Source organism: Chiloscyllium plagiosum, unplaced genomic scaffold (genome assembly GCF_037043375.1).
Source record: "Chiloscyllium plagiosum isolate Xiang-an unplaced genomic scaffold, Cpla_swu_hap1 HiC_scaffold_34, whole genome shotgun sequence".
Lineage (NCBI taxonomy): Eukaryota > Metazoa > Chordata > Chondrichthyes > Orectolobiformes > Hemiscylliidae > Chiloscyllium > Chiloscyllium plagiosum.
The window spans coordinates 15770427-15785737 of NW_028270172.1; the positions used below are offsets into that span (position 1 = coordinate 15770427).

General features: G+C 36.9%; 1 protein-coding gene across 1 annotated transcript in view; it reads left to right on the forward strand.

The window, feature by feature from the left end:
- The window catches only part of lyrm4b (LYR motif containing 4), a 150550-nt gene that overhangs the window by 111345 nt on the left and 23894 nt on the right, over positions 1–15311 (forward strand). The window lies entirely within an intron of this gene.

A 15311-nucleotide genomic window follows, 5' to 3' on the forward strand; every position in this document is an offset into this window, starting at 1 on the left:
CTTTCTCAGTGGTGCAAGTGAATTGAATTGTTAAATTAAACATTGAATGATTTATTGTCATAATTTAACAAATAAATACAGTGAAAAGTGCAATATGTCACCACACTGTGTCACCATTTTGAGTTACAGAAGATATTAAGATATAACTAGACTATAACTAAAACAGATTTCTTCCTCCCTTGTGCTCAGCTCGACATTGGGTAGGAGTTCTCCACAATGGGCTCTGAGCCAATCAACACCCTCTCTTTCCCCCCCCCCCAAAAAAAACATCACCGTCTATCCCAGGAGTCCCACTCAAGAACCACCATCACTGCTACCATGTTCCAGAAGTACCTCACCGGGCTTACCACACCTAGTGATCTGCCAAGAGGACCTATTCAGGCCACAGAGGCTGCCCTTCTGTCGCTGCCATCTTGAAAGCTGGTGCCACCATCACTGCCTCGAGTCCTGCGTTGGTGGGGCCACCAACGTCGAAGTTGCCACGGTCTGGCGTATTACCCACTAAACCATATAGATCCAAAGGGTTCAGATTGTGTTCATGTTCCAAGTTGTAATCTAACTTTCATTTAGGACAGCAGTTGAGAATCTGTAGTTGGCTTTGACTTGTGAGGCAAAAAGCCGGCAAGCCTGAATAATCCTATCGTGTATCAGTCGGAAGTATTGTTGACGGTCAGCATCAGAACTTTCCTCTGAAAAAGCAATCCACCAGTTGAAACTTGATGTGCAAGGATTTTCACATGTCAGTAGTGGGTCAGTTATTTACTTCCATGTCAGAAGGTAGTGGATTCAAGTCATCTTGAGCTGAAAAGTCCAGGTTGACATCCCAGATTCAATTACTTAAAGAGTTCTGCTTTGTCTGTATCCTAGCAATCATCTATTCCTCATCATTATCAGCATCAACTCTTTTTAAACAAAAACATGGACAATCCAGTTATATCACTGATGCTTGTGGGAATTCAATTTGTGCAAATTGGCTGCTGTTTCAACAGTGTAACTCAAAAAAAAAAAGTACTTAGTTGGCTGTAAAATACTTGAGATTAAAGTGGTGATTATAAATATTCTGTACAAATGCAAGCCTTTCTACATGTCACTATATTGCTTATTCTCATAAATTAGGATAAATCTTGCATTCAATAAGCTCTCATTGAGAAAGTATCTGCTGTTTAAATCAGTCGTGTTTTTTCTTTAAGTATTATGAAAACAATTGTTGAGTTTTAATGTGATTGTTATAAGAGGACATCTTCAGAAACTCAACAATTGTAGAATTTTACATTTCTGAAATGAGCATTTGGATCACCAGATACCTGTCACTGTATTTCTTCCCAGGAATTACCTCATCTAATCACAAGCTGCTCTTCATTTCTCATGCCCTTTCATGCTATTTTGTTTAAAGTCACTATTCTGGAAAAAAACTTTATGGATTGTGCTTAACAGCAGTTTGTGCTAGAAATTAAACATATTAATCAACATCCTTGCAAAGATTATTTTTCTAACATTCCTTTAAAGTTTCTGTGATGGTCTTTAACTGTGCCCTTTTACTGTTTCTACTGGTTGGTGAAATAATAATCTATCACTATTTAACCCTTCATAATCTGCACCAAGTTACCCCTTAGTCTTTTCCTGGAATAAACTGAAACATTACCTCATTAAGTTCGATAACTTTTGTTTCCTCACAATGTTCTTGAAACTCTACACTTTATCAAGTCTATTACTTTCATATTTTTTTACTTTACAGGTTACCTAAAATATACTTAATTTCTCCAAAAGAGGCTTGCTGAACACTAGCTCTTCATAAAAGCATACAAATTCAGAATAGGGATGGATCGTTTGGGCCCTTGAGCCTGCTCAGTAAGATCATTGCTGATCAGACTGTGGCCTGTTCAGCCTGCCCAATGACCTCTGACTCCCTTATTAGTTTAGAATACATCTACCTCAACCTTAACAATTGCCAATATCTCTGCCTCCACCACAGTCTGGCAAAGAGAGTTCCAAACACTTACAATCCTCTGAGAGACAAAATATTCCTTAACTGCTTCCTTAAAGGAAGATTCTTTATTTTTACATTGTTCACCCATAAGGAAATCATCCTTTCAGCATCCACCCTGCAGGTCCTCTCAAAATCTTGCATGTCTCAGTGAGATCATTACTCATTCTTGTAAAACTCTTCAGTTACAGGCCATGCTTGTGGAACCTTTCCTCATACTGTGTTCCCCAGGTTCTGTCCCAGGTATATTAAGTGAACCTTGCGCAAACTGTTTCTAAATGCATTTATGTCCTTTCTTAAGTAAGGAGCCCAAAACTGTACACAAATGTGGTCTCCCTAATGCCCTATACAACTAGAGCAAAGCAGTTCTACCTTTAGATTCCATTCCCCTTGCAATAAACAATATTTTATTTGTCTACCTAATCACCAGCTGTACCTGTATACTAACTTCGTGATTCATGTATTGGGACACCCAGATCTATCTCTGCTGCATTGTTCTGCAATCTCTCATCATTCAGATTAAAAGATTCGTTTTGTAAACTTTCTGCCTAAATTGACAATTCCACATTTTCCTATATTGTACTCCATTTGCCTAACCTTTGCTCACTCACGTAACCCGTCCATATGCCTTTGCAATCTTTTTATTTCTTATTTACAACTTACTTTCCTACTTATTTTTCTGTCCTCCACAAATTTAGAGACCGCATATTTTCCTTCTTCCAAGTCATTAATTGAAATAGTGAATAGACAGGGTTGTTAACATGGCATTTAGCATGCTTGCCTTCATTGCTCAGATCGTTGAGTATAGGAGTTAAGAAGATGTCATGTTGAGGTTGTAAAGGACATTGGTGAGGCCACTTTTGGAGTACTGTGTACAGTTCTGTTTTCCCTGCTATAGGAATGAAATTATTAAATTGGAGAGGCTTCAGAAAGGATTTAACATGATTTTGCTGGGACTGGAGAGGCTGAATAAGCTGGGACTGTTTTCACTGGAATGTAGGAGGTTGAGGGGTGACCTTATTAAGGCTTATAAAATCATGAGCATAGATAAGGTGAATAACAAAGATCTTTTCCCAAAGGTGCGAAAGTTCAAAACTAGGATGGGGGAGTTCAAGGTAGAAGGCATATTCTTAAGGTGAGAGGAGAAAGATTAAAAGGGATGAGGGCCAGCTTTTTCACACAAAGGGTTGTTCATATATGGAATGAACTGCCAGAGGAAGTGTCAGATGCAGGTACAGTTACAACATTTAAAAGACATTTGGACAGTTACATGAATAGGAATGGTTTAGAGGGATACAGGCCAAATTTAGGCAAGTGGAACGAGTTTAGTTTGGGAAAGTTTATCGGCATGGACAAGTTGGATCAAAGAGTCTATTTGCATGCTTTATGACTCTGAGCAGCTCAGAACCCAACACTGAACTCTGGTATTCCATTTGTTGCATCTTTACCAACCCAAAAATGCCCCATTGATGTCCATTAGCTAATCAATCCTCAACCCATGCTGTTGTGCTATCCTCTATACTCTGGGCTCTTATTTTACATAGTATCTTTTATCAGATATCTTCTGGAAGTATAAGTACAGCATATCCACTGGTTCCCTTTATCCACATTGTTTATTCATCAAAAATATCCAATAAGCTGTTGAAATATGATTTCCATATCAAACAACTATGTAAACTCTGCGAATTACATTGAGATTTTAAAAGTTCCATGCAATATCCTTGTATGGGATGTTGTAAAACTTAAAAAGGTTCAGAAAAGATTTACAAGAATGTTGCCAGGGTTGGAGGGTTTGAGCTATAGCGAGAGGCTGGGGCTGTTTTCCCTGGAGAAACTGGAGGCTGAGGGACAACCTTATAGAGGTTTATAAATTCATGAGGAGTATGGATAGGGTAAATAGACAAGGTATTTTCCCAGGGGTGGGGGAGACCAGAACTAGAGGGCATAGGTTTAGGGTGAGTGGGAAAAGATTTAAAAGGGATCTAAGGGGCAACCTTTCCAATCAGAGGGTAGTGCATGTATGGAATGAGCTGCCAGAAGAAGTTGTGGAGTCTTGTTCAATTACAACATTTGAAAGGCATCTGGATGGATATATGAGGGATATGGACTAAGTTCTAGCAAATGGTAGATTTATTTAGGATATCTGTTTGGCATTGACGAGTTGGACCAAAGGGTGTGTTTCCATGCTGTATATCTCTATGACTCTATAAATAGAAGATTCCAGTAGTTTCCCTGTGTCAGTTGTTAAACTAACTGGCCTGTTGTTTTCTGCTTTCTGCACCTCATTGAGGAATTGCATTCACTATTTTTCAACCTGATGGAATCTTTCCAGAATCTTGAGAATTTTGGAGAAATACAACCAATGCACCTACTACTTCAGCAACCACTTCTTTTAAGACCTGAGGAGGGCATCTATTGAATATCGAGAGATATGTCAACTGATGATTTTTTGTAATTTTCTTAGTACCCTTTTCTTAGTGCATATTATTGTAATACATTTGTTTCATCTGCTACTTCAAAATTATTTCTGGGATGTTATTTGTATCCTGTGCAATGAAGGCAAATGCTGTTCGGTTCACCTCCTATTTCCTTATTTTCCATTGTTAGTTCATGACAATCTACCTCAAGAAGCAATGCTCATTTACTCTTTTCCTTTTTTAAATACCTCAAAACTCTTGCTATCTTGCTATCCGTTTTTTTAATATTCCTAGCTAGCTTTGTCTTGGTCTCTAATTTCTCTGTTCTTATTAATCTTTTCACCTTGTGCTCTTCTTTTTATATTTGAAACCAATCTTCTGACTTGCTTGCTCATTTCTGCAATATTATACATTAAGTTCTTTCGATTTGAAACCATCTTTAACTTCCTTGGTTAGCTATAGATGGTGCATCCTTCCCTCCGAAAGCTAGTGCTTCCAAATAAACGTGTTGGACTATAACCTGGTGTTGTGTGATTTTTAACTTTGTCCTTCCCTTGAAGACCTTCTTTCTCACTGGAATGTATCCTTTCTGAATATTCTGATATATCTCCTTAAATGTTTTTTCCAACCTATCCTATAGTCTATTAAAATTTAATTTCTTCTGACAACTATCTGTCATTCTAACTTAAACCTTAATCATACATTAAACCTTACAATTTAAACTTCAAATAAATAATGTCAACTTAGTTTCCTACTTCTCTTCTGCTAGTATTTCTTATTCATTGTTCTATTTTCCTCAATTAACGCAGTAGGTATTTAAGTGTTGTTGGAAAAAAATGTTTTTTCTAATTTCTGGCACTTTACATATCCTCCCTAACAACATTTATTCACCAGCCAATCAATTCATATCTTTCCTTTGATGTCCTGTCCAACTTATTTCAAACATGAGTGATTCTGGACTCTTCTCCATCGTACTCTAAAGATAGGTCATGTAGGCTTTACTTTTTGGACTGTCTGTATCTAGTCATTTTGTCGGTCTGACCTATCTGCCTTTCTCCTGAAAGCTAAATGCTGCAGTCTGTGTATCTCCCAAAGTCCCATTTTTAAATCTTGTGCCTCCAAGGTAGAATGAAATCTCTGATTAATGGCATATTATGTTGTTGCGGTTAATCTCCAACACAGATCACAGGAAGGTGCAAGTATGCAGGTTAACTTTGCATTAATTAAAACAATCTCAGACAGTGAATCTGTCTTAGATTGGCTTATCTTCAGCAGGCAGCCCTTGACCTAACTTTGCAATTTGTTTCAGTAAGTGTACAATGTAAATTACCCAGAGTATGATAGCTAGATTGACTCCTAAATTTTAGAACAGACAAAAAAAAGTATTCACAGAATTACACAATGAAACACAAAGAACAGAATTAAGAGCCCCTACAGAACTCAACCTGTCCAGCTAGACTTAATTATGCTATTCCAAATACACACAATAGTCCCAACAAGCAAACTCCCTTTAAAGCCCAGCATTGGAATACATGCTTACAGGTTCAAGTTGAAGGGCAGAAAAGGAAGAGAGTTTCCACACAGCTCCCTATTAAACTTCCCAGTTCAGGAATGAACTAAAACAGCTCAGCTAAAGAGCTGACCACTCCCCTTTCATTATACAGGTCATTTCTAAAACATGACCACTTTGGCCTGAAGTCTCATCTGTTTACATATAAACAAACGACCTCTCAAAATCCTTTTCACGTCTGTACGTAACCAGACGTATTGGAGTCTGGCTTGGTTTATGGCCCTCTGAAATAAATTAAGGACAGAATCTCCTTGAGCCAAGAAATAGCTTTTAGAATAAAAGGGACCGGCTTTGTGACACTTAGAAAAATTCTGTCTAATACTGTGTCAGGGTCAGTCCCGTTTTTGTCTAATACAAACAACCATCAACTTTTTAAAGACCTACAGTCATGTGTGCATACATTATTAATATTTCATTGTTGAACATGAAACAGAAATCTTCTGCATTTAGTCTTTCTCTTATCATGTCTACATAAATCTGTTTATAGTCTCCAATCTGTTCACAAGGCTGATAGAGGCCTTGGGGTGTTCAAGGTTCCCTTTTAGTCATTACTGCTGATGTACAACCTTAGTGTATTTAAGGTTTATACCTGCTAAAATGTGCCTAAGTGTAAAATGTCATCTTATTCCTGTTGTAGCTTTTTTTAATGATATCTTATTTGATCTCCACAATAGTTCACTTCTTTTGGCCTTCGCCTCGTCCAAGGTAGCTAATTTTAGTGACACTGGTCTTTCGCTTTATGCTGTGCCATCTATTGATGCTGATAAGGTATCCAGCTTGGGATTATAAAGATACTTCGTTAGATCATCTGTACTAATGGGCCTTCCATTTTGGTCTTTTGTCTAATATCCTATGTTTCTCCTAACTTATAAGTTTGGTTACTTAATTTCTTGATTACAAATTACAGCCTACTAAAGTTAGTATAACTGTTCATGTTTAAGCTTTGGGCAAATTATAAACATTAAGTCAACATCCCCAACCAAGAGATCCAATTGATATCAGATGCATTCTCCTAACGTATGCTTGTGTTTGTTCTGACTTTACTCCCCAACTTGGTCTCCCTGTTTATGCATTGAAACGATCCTATTATCCTTTGAGGACATTGGCTCATTCTAGGCTGTTTATGATGCACACAATTGCAGCAACAAATTATGCATGGACTGAAAATATTCTCCAGCTCTCTCATTTATCTGTACCCATCTGCATTCTGTTCTGCTACCTGATGAATTTTGTATGGTACGATCTGCCTTAGAGCACAGAAAACAACACTTTTTCACTTAGAGGAAACTTTAGAGGAAAACTGAGAGGCCTAAATAGAATGGAAGTGGAGAGGTTTCCACTAGTAGGAGAGATTAGGACCCAAAGATACAGATTCAGAGCGGAGAACCTTTAGAACTGAGATGAGGAGGAATTCCTTCTGCCAAAAGATGGTGAATCTGTGAAACTCTTTGCTGCAGAAAGCTGTGGAGGGCAAGTTATTGAGTGTATTTAGAACAAAGATAAATAGATTCTTGATTAGTAAGGGGATCAAAGGTTACAGAGAGAAGGCAGGAGAATGGAGTTGAGAAACATATCAGCCATGATTGAATGATGGAGCAGACTTGATGGACCAAATAACCTAATTATTTCTTCCTATATCATAGTCTTATGGTCTTACAGACCAACTAATAGTGGAAGGGAGATGAAAATAGAAATATATTGCCAAATTAAAGATTTGAGTTTGAACAAGAAATCGTGGATACACCTGACATGCACTAGCTGGACTGAGTTGCCTGTTTCTTTATTATTTTGCTTCCATGTTTGCTGCCTTCGCTGCTGACATAGTGGTAACTGTGTGTATTATTTAAAAGACGCGCATCCACTCCAGTAAAATGAAACTTGACATTATAAAGGACAAAGTAGCCTGTTTGGTCTTGCATCCAGAAACATTCACACTCTTTGCTGCTACTGTGGCCGCTTGGTGGCAATATGTACCATTTACAAGATGCACTTTCCAAACCCATAACCTTTATAACCTAGATGGATAAGGACAGCAGATCTGTGGAAAAACCAGGCTCTGTTCTAAGCCACACACCAGCCTGATTTGGAACAAAATCGTAGTTCCTTCATCGTAGCTCAGTCAAAATCCTGGAACTCCCTTCCTAACAGCATTGTGTATCTAGCTGTCTATTCAAGGACTGCAGCAATTCAACAAGGCAGCTCACTGCTATCTTCTCATGGGCATTTGAGGATGAGCAGCAATTGCTGGTTGAGCCAGCAAAGCCCAAATCGTATAAATGAATTTAAAAATCCAATTTGATGATATAGGTTTTAATATGTCAATATCTACAGATTGTTTTCTTTGTTTTCAGTTTTCCTTTTCATCTCTAAATATTAATTAGCATTATTTGTTAATTGCATACATTCGTATTTAGACCAGTCCTTACATTACAAATGTAGAACTTATAACATAGATCTCCTAAAAGTTTTTGTCAGAAGGGGAAACTCTGAACTTTCAAGGTGAGGAGTGTCCATACGGTGGAATAGCAGGAGCATTTATTTTTTAATGGACAAGTAGGCTGGATTTAACAGCACTCGAATCCTGGCTGGATCAATAATTATTGAAGAACAATGGTCTGAAAATTGGACAAAAGTTGACTGGAATGTCTCTCCATACAAAAAAAATCTTTGTACATGTTTAGTGCAACCATTGATGTAAGTACACAGAGATGTTTCGTTTACCTCTTCTTTTGTTTTCTCCCCACAGTATATTTTGATGATACAAAAAATTAATTATTTCTATAACAAAGAGCTAGCCTGAAATAAAACAGGAAATGCTAAAAGTGAAATAAAGTCTGTGTTGAGGCAGAGGAGTTCTGACTAGTGTTATGGCTAATATTTATCCCTCAACTCACTTAAAAAAGCAGTTTATTTCTTGTTGTTTGTGGGATCTTAGTGAGCACAAAGAGGCTGCCATGTGTCTTTCTTTAAAAAAAAGTGTAAACTTCAAAAGTACTCCATTGGTTTTGAAGCATTTTGGAAAATCCTGAGGTTGTGAAAATCACTAAATAAATGCAAGCCTTCTTTTATAACGGATTGAACCATCAAAAATGTTACAGACACTTCAAGAAATTTTTACTTTAGAATATTATCATCTCAACATAACATTGCATGATCCCAAAAGAACATTTTTTTTTCCAATTGCATAGTTTAAGCACTATTTTGTCGATTATCCATGCACTATTAAAAGTTTTAAGTAAAAATTGATTGTTGCAGTCATCTTTGAATAGTTCCATGCATTTAATTCCCTGGTCTTGAAGACTTAAACAGTAACGGATTTAACTAAACCAATTTCCCTGCTCTGTTGCAGTTTGCTTCCTTGTTAACAGATATCTCTTAAGTAATCATGCTGAAATTTCAGTGGAGATATCATATATATGTCTTGGTACTCCTTGTAAATGAGGATTTATAGTAAGATACACTGCTGCTGGAGTTGTGCTTTCTTATTTTTGGTTTTTACTACTTTGATTTTCTTTTTAGTTATTATTTTCATCAACAATCCATCTGTTAGCCTGATTGCTTATATAGTGGAACACTTTTTAAAAATAAATATCCACGATACCTGCAAATTTGAACAAATTTTCAAGGGATTTAACAAAATGACTTTTGTCCAATTTGCAAGGAGAGACTGTAACGATTATTACTGTAGTGATTGTAACAAGGTCAGCCAGGTAGACCTCAGAATAGGAGTTTCCTGATAAGGGCTGTTAGTCTGGTCCCATCAGGGAGCTTTGACTGACAGAAAAGAACACGAGTACTTGTGAATACTCACAACTGCTTGGGATGGATTTCTAAGATTTTGACCCAGCAACAGTGAAGGAATAGCGACATAGTTTCAGTTCAGGATGGTGTGTGTTTAGAAGGAGTCCTTCAAGTTGCTGGTCATCCTGTGTGTATCCTGCCATTATTCTTCCAGGTGACCGAAGTCAAAAGCTGGGAAAATGCTGTCAAAGGAAGCTTACAAAATTGTCACAGTGCATCTTACAGATGGTGCATAGTGGTGGAAGGATAGACGGATGAGATGCTGAACAAGTGGGATGCTTTGTCTTGGGTGGTATTGAACATCCCAAATGTGGGTAAGCTATACGTATTCAGTGTTATAATGCCAAAGGCCAAATCAGACTCGCTCACACCAGATTTGCAACACAGTGAAATTAAAACATTTGATGACCCTCAAAATTGCTCAGTTGTTCTCATCAGACTTTACAAATAACTAATTTTAGATATCAAGTTTATAATAAACCAAAACAATTTATTGTTAAAAATGTAACTTTAGCAGAACACATGTGAACCACAAGGCAATCTAATATCTACAATCTAAGACCAATCTTCTTTGATTACCAACCTCGCTCTCACTGATAGACAGGCAGACTTTTCTTTTAAAATAAAAGAATTGTAAGTTGCCAGTTCGATAACCATTTCAACAATGAATACCAAAACTTCAGAACATCCGATGGGTTATATTACAGACATGTAGGATTGTACCTTGCTTGCATTCTGAAGTCACCAATCAATCTAAACAGCTCTGAAGACTTTTCCTGATTTCTAATAGACTGGAGTTCTTTTCTCAGGACCTTCAACAAACCAATAACTGGATAGGACACAAACAAATAAAAACAATTCTGCAGCTCCAAAGAAACATTTCCCTACCCAAAAAGCCAGCCAAAAAACAATTCATCCTGGAGTTTGTCTGTCTTTTTAAACATTGTGATTGGCTGGCTAGGACTATTCCTCCCTTCGTTGACAAATCCTGCATTCATTGAGCCACCAGTCTGAGCATAACATCTCAGTGCCAATTCACATATTGTGTTCAATACTTATCCTGCATTGCCTTTCAAGGCCAGTTTCCAAACAGATCAGTTTTTTTTTATTTTCTCCTTTTTTGAAAAAACAAGCTGAAGTTCCAAACTCAATTCTTAAACTATAATTCTCAGTTCTAAACCAAAAGCATTGGCAATTACATTTTCTTTCCCTGAAACATGTATAATAATAACCCTCTGGCTTAACTATGTATCCCTAATTTGTCTTTAATAATGTTCTTATTTCATGGCCATAAACTAATTTAAATGGGATAAAGCCAGAAGATTCATTTGGAGAATCTCTGGTCACAAAAAAGAGAAAATCTAAACTTTTATCCTCACCCTTTGGGCATTCATAATAATAGGCTTTGATTATGGTTTTTGAGAGAATGATGATACCTTTCCAAAGTACTTCATTTTTGTGGATGATGCCCATTCAAGTTTAGTTTCATCCTCTAACTACTAATGGTATTCTGAAAAAGTTTTGAAATAAAATTTGATTCTCGATCAGACTAAACTTCCATTGGTAAACCATAATGAGTGAAGAACTGTTTTTCCACGACAGCTTAGCTCTGAATGTCCTCAACGGAATAGCTTTTGGAAATTAAGTGGTCATTTCTATAATTGTAAGGATATATTCATATCTAACTTTAATTTTAAGTAATGGTCCAACACAATCCACTAGTACATGACTGAATGGTTCCTCAAAAACCAGTATAGGAATCAGGGAGGCTGGTTTAATTACATGGTAAAAACAATGACTGCAGATGCTGGAAACCAGATTCTGGAAGAGCACAGCAATTCAGGCAGCATCCGAGGACAGGCAAAATCGACGTTTTGGGCAAAAGCCCTTCATCAGGATGTTGAGGTCTACTTACAACTTGACAAGCATGGCATGTTTTACAAAACTACACAACATCTTTATGTAGTTTTGGCCAGGTAAAATGTTTATTTATGGACACTTGAGTCATTTGAATCCCCATGTCCTGTCATGGGAATTTTAAGTGCTACTCACAGTATTTCCCTGTAATAATGAGGTCATACCACTATCTGAGGAACAGGTATCCAATCTTCATTTGCACCTTTTTGAGAGGATCTCTGCTTTCTCATCAGCCTTCCTTCAGTCTGTACCTCAGTATGAGTTGACTACTAATTTACTTAATTCAGGATATTGCTTTCTGAACCTCATATAGTAATGTCATACCAAATATTCCCCCTTATCATCATCTTTCATGAAAGTTTCAGCTCTCTTATATTTGTTTGTGGTGTCATTATCAACCTTCATTGATGGATTTTGTTTAACCATTATTCTGGTTACCATACACAAGGGAAGAATACCCAGAAACTATTCCTGTAATCATTCTGTATCTTGAACATCATTTGGACATTCTGTAATTATGAGTGAAGCTATTACTTTTAGTCCAGCCAAATCAGTACCTAGACGTAAGTCTACTCCTTGATATGTATTGTTACTCAGACAATTATTTCTCCTGATTAAAAAAAATCACATTTCAGTTGTATTTTGTATAACAGAAACAGGATGTATTCTCGACCAATCTCAAATATTAGTACCTTGGCTCCCATCGAACTCTCTGGAGAGAAAGCTAATTTTTTCTCCAGTAAAAGTGATTGTGTTGTCCTGTATTTCTTAATACAGTTTGGTTGTGGGTATAACTACCTCACCTGAAGAAAACGGATTATCTTCCACTTTTAATAAAAACCCTGTGAATCTCTCATTTATCTTACCTATTTCTTTATTAACAACAGAACTCACATCCACCCTTTTTGTTATAGTTAGAGTTACAACCATATCCACAGTGTTTAAAGTTCAATTCGCAACTGCAACTCTCCATTCCGAACAAAAATTAGGAAAATAAAAGAAAAGGTAATAATGGTCCCAACACTAGTCAAGACGATATTCCATCACCCTCCCAGATGGTGCCTTGCAGATGGTGGACAGGTTTTCATTAGCAGAGATTAGTTACTCCCCACAAAATTCCCAGCTTCTGACCTGATCTTGCAGCCACTGTATTTATATGACTTGTCCAGTTGACTTAAATTAGTTTATTAGCTAATCAACTTAAGCTGATTCTCTGTTTTAGCAGAGCTAGTTAATTATGCTTCAGAGAGTTTCTAGGTACTGCTTGGCTGCACTGAGTGCTGCATAAGCACACAGAGTGTGATGCCGTGATTTAGATGAGTGAGGGGAGTTAGGTGGGGAATGGAACTAAGCTTTGACAAAGGGTCAGTTAGACTCGAAACGTCAGCTCTTTTCTCTCCTTACAGATGCTGCCAGACCTGCTGAGATTTTCCAGCATTTTCTCTTTTGGAGCCATTTCTTTAATCCCCATTATAAATTTCCCTGTTTCTGACATTTGTCTTCACCAAACCTTTTCTCTTCACATACCTACAGACATTTTCACAGTCAGTTTTTATGTTCCCCACAAGCTTACTCTCACACTCTATTATCCCTTTCTTAATCAATTCCTTTGCTGAATTCTAAACTGCTCCCACTCCTCAGGTTTGTCAATTTTTTTCTGACATTTTGTATGCCTCTTCCTTAGATCTAATACTATCTCTATTTTTCTTTGTAAAGTCTGTTAAGAGTTTGTTTTAATGTGCCTTTGCCAGGTAGGTCCTTAATATCAAAAAGCCATTGCCACTGGAGTTGGGGTGAGTGGTGTTTGTGGTCCTCAGTACATTGTGGAGTAACTAGAAAGAAGGCATCACATTGGGAATTGACTATAAGTGGCTGTTGACTCATCTGGCAGGGGGTCATCCAAATGCCAAAAAAGTACCAGAGGGGAATAAAGTGATCATTAAGTGGTTAGGTAATTGAATTAATTGACTGCTACCGCCATGTCTGCTTCTGGCTGTTGTGGTAGAAGTATGTTGAATATGCTTCATGGATGCTTTTTTACATGGCTTCCCATCTCCAGAGGAGGTCTCCAGAGGGGTGGTACATTTCCGGCCAAGTATTTCATAGAAGTATTTGAATGCAAGGAAAGGATATGGGTGTTGTGATCAAATTATAGATGAAAGAATACTTGGATGTGCAGACTGTAAAATGAGGGGCAGTCATAGGATAAACAGATACGGTTTTTTCCCTGGGTTGGAGGAATTCAGAACTAGAGGATATAGGTTTAGGATGAGAGGAGAAAGATATAAAAGGGACCTAAGGGGCAACTTTTTCACACAGACGGTGGTGCGTGTATGGAAGAAGCTGCCAGAGGAAGTTGTGGAGGCTGGTACAATTACAACATTTAAAAAGCACCTGGATGGGTATATGAATAGGAAGGGTTTACAGGGATATTGGCCTAGTGCTGGCAAATTGGACTAGATTAGATTAGCATATCTGGTCAGCATTGACGAGTTGGACCTAAAGGATCTGTTTCCATGCTTTCCACCTCTATGACTCTTATGTACTAGATAAACAATGAAATGTGCTTTTGGCTGATGTAAGCAGATATTTTATGCCTTTTGCAATCCCTTATTGAAGCATCATACCTCAAGAATACAAAAATATTTGATTATGAAAACCTCAAATTTAAAAAATTAGTTTTGTCAAATTGCAGTTTTATTTTTCGTCGAAGTTATCAACCCTTAAGTAGCTAATCTAATTTTCTTCAAATTGCAAGAGCATTTCTGTTTTCACTCAGCCACTGCATGAACTGTCTGCTTGCTGTTGCAATACATTTCTTTGCATTTAAACTGGAAACATCTAGAGACTGCAAAACTAATTTTGTTGTCACAACTGACAACTTGAAAACTGGAAGATTTAAAATTATATCTTTATAACTTGTCTTTATGATGGACAGATTCAAATCTTTAATATTCTTCCATTTAAAGATAACTCCCTCAATGATTCAGAATCTATACAGCTAAGTAAATATTTTATAAATACTAATCGATGCATCAGTATTCTATTTTGCCTGGAAATGTTAGATTTGAATTTAATTAAAATTTAGTGAATTTTAATGTTTTACTGAAATATAATATGCTGAACCTATTGATTTAAGTAAATCTTAATGGCAACTTCAACTTTTCAATCCACATAGTTCACAGGGTAGGATCATTCAGTCATTTACCATGACCATTTTTTTTTAATGAAAATTGGCATAATAATCTTTTCTGTATTGGATGATATTAGAATTAGGGATTTTCCTAGAAAGAATGAACATCATCATTTTCCAAAATGGCATGTGAAGAAAATTATCAAATTTATTGATATATGCATGGAAGTGAACAATTTGATATCTACAACAATTATTTTCATTTTTTGTCAATTTTTCACTAGAAAAGACTTTGGCAAAAAGGTAAATCAGAAGTACAGGCTAAACTTTTCTTCTGTCCGGTTGGCAAACTCTTGCATTTAAATGATTTTGTAGAGTTCCTTACAACAATCCTCTGAAAACATTTAAGAGTACCAGTGGCTGGCACATGTCGTTCAGGCAGGTTCCATAAATGAAGAGGATCGTACAACCTTTTCTCAAGTAGTTTGT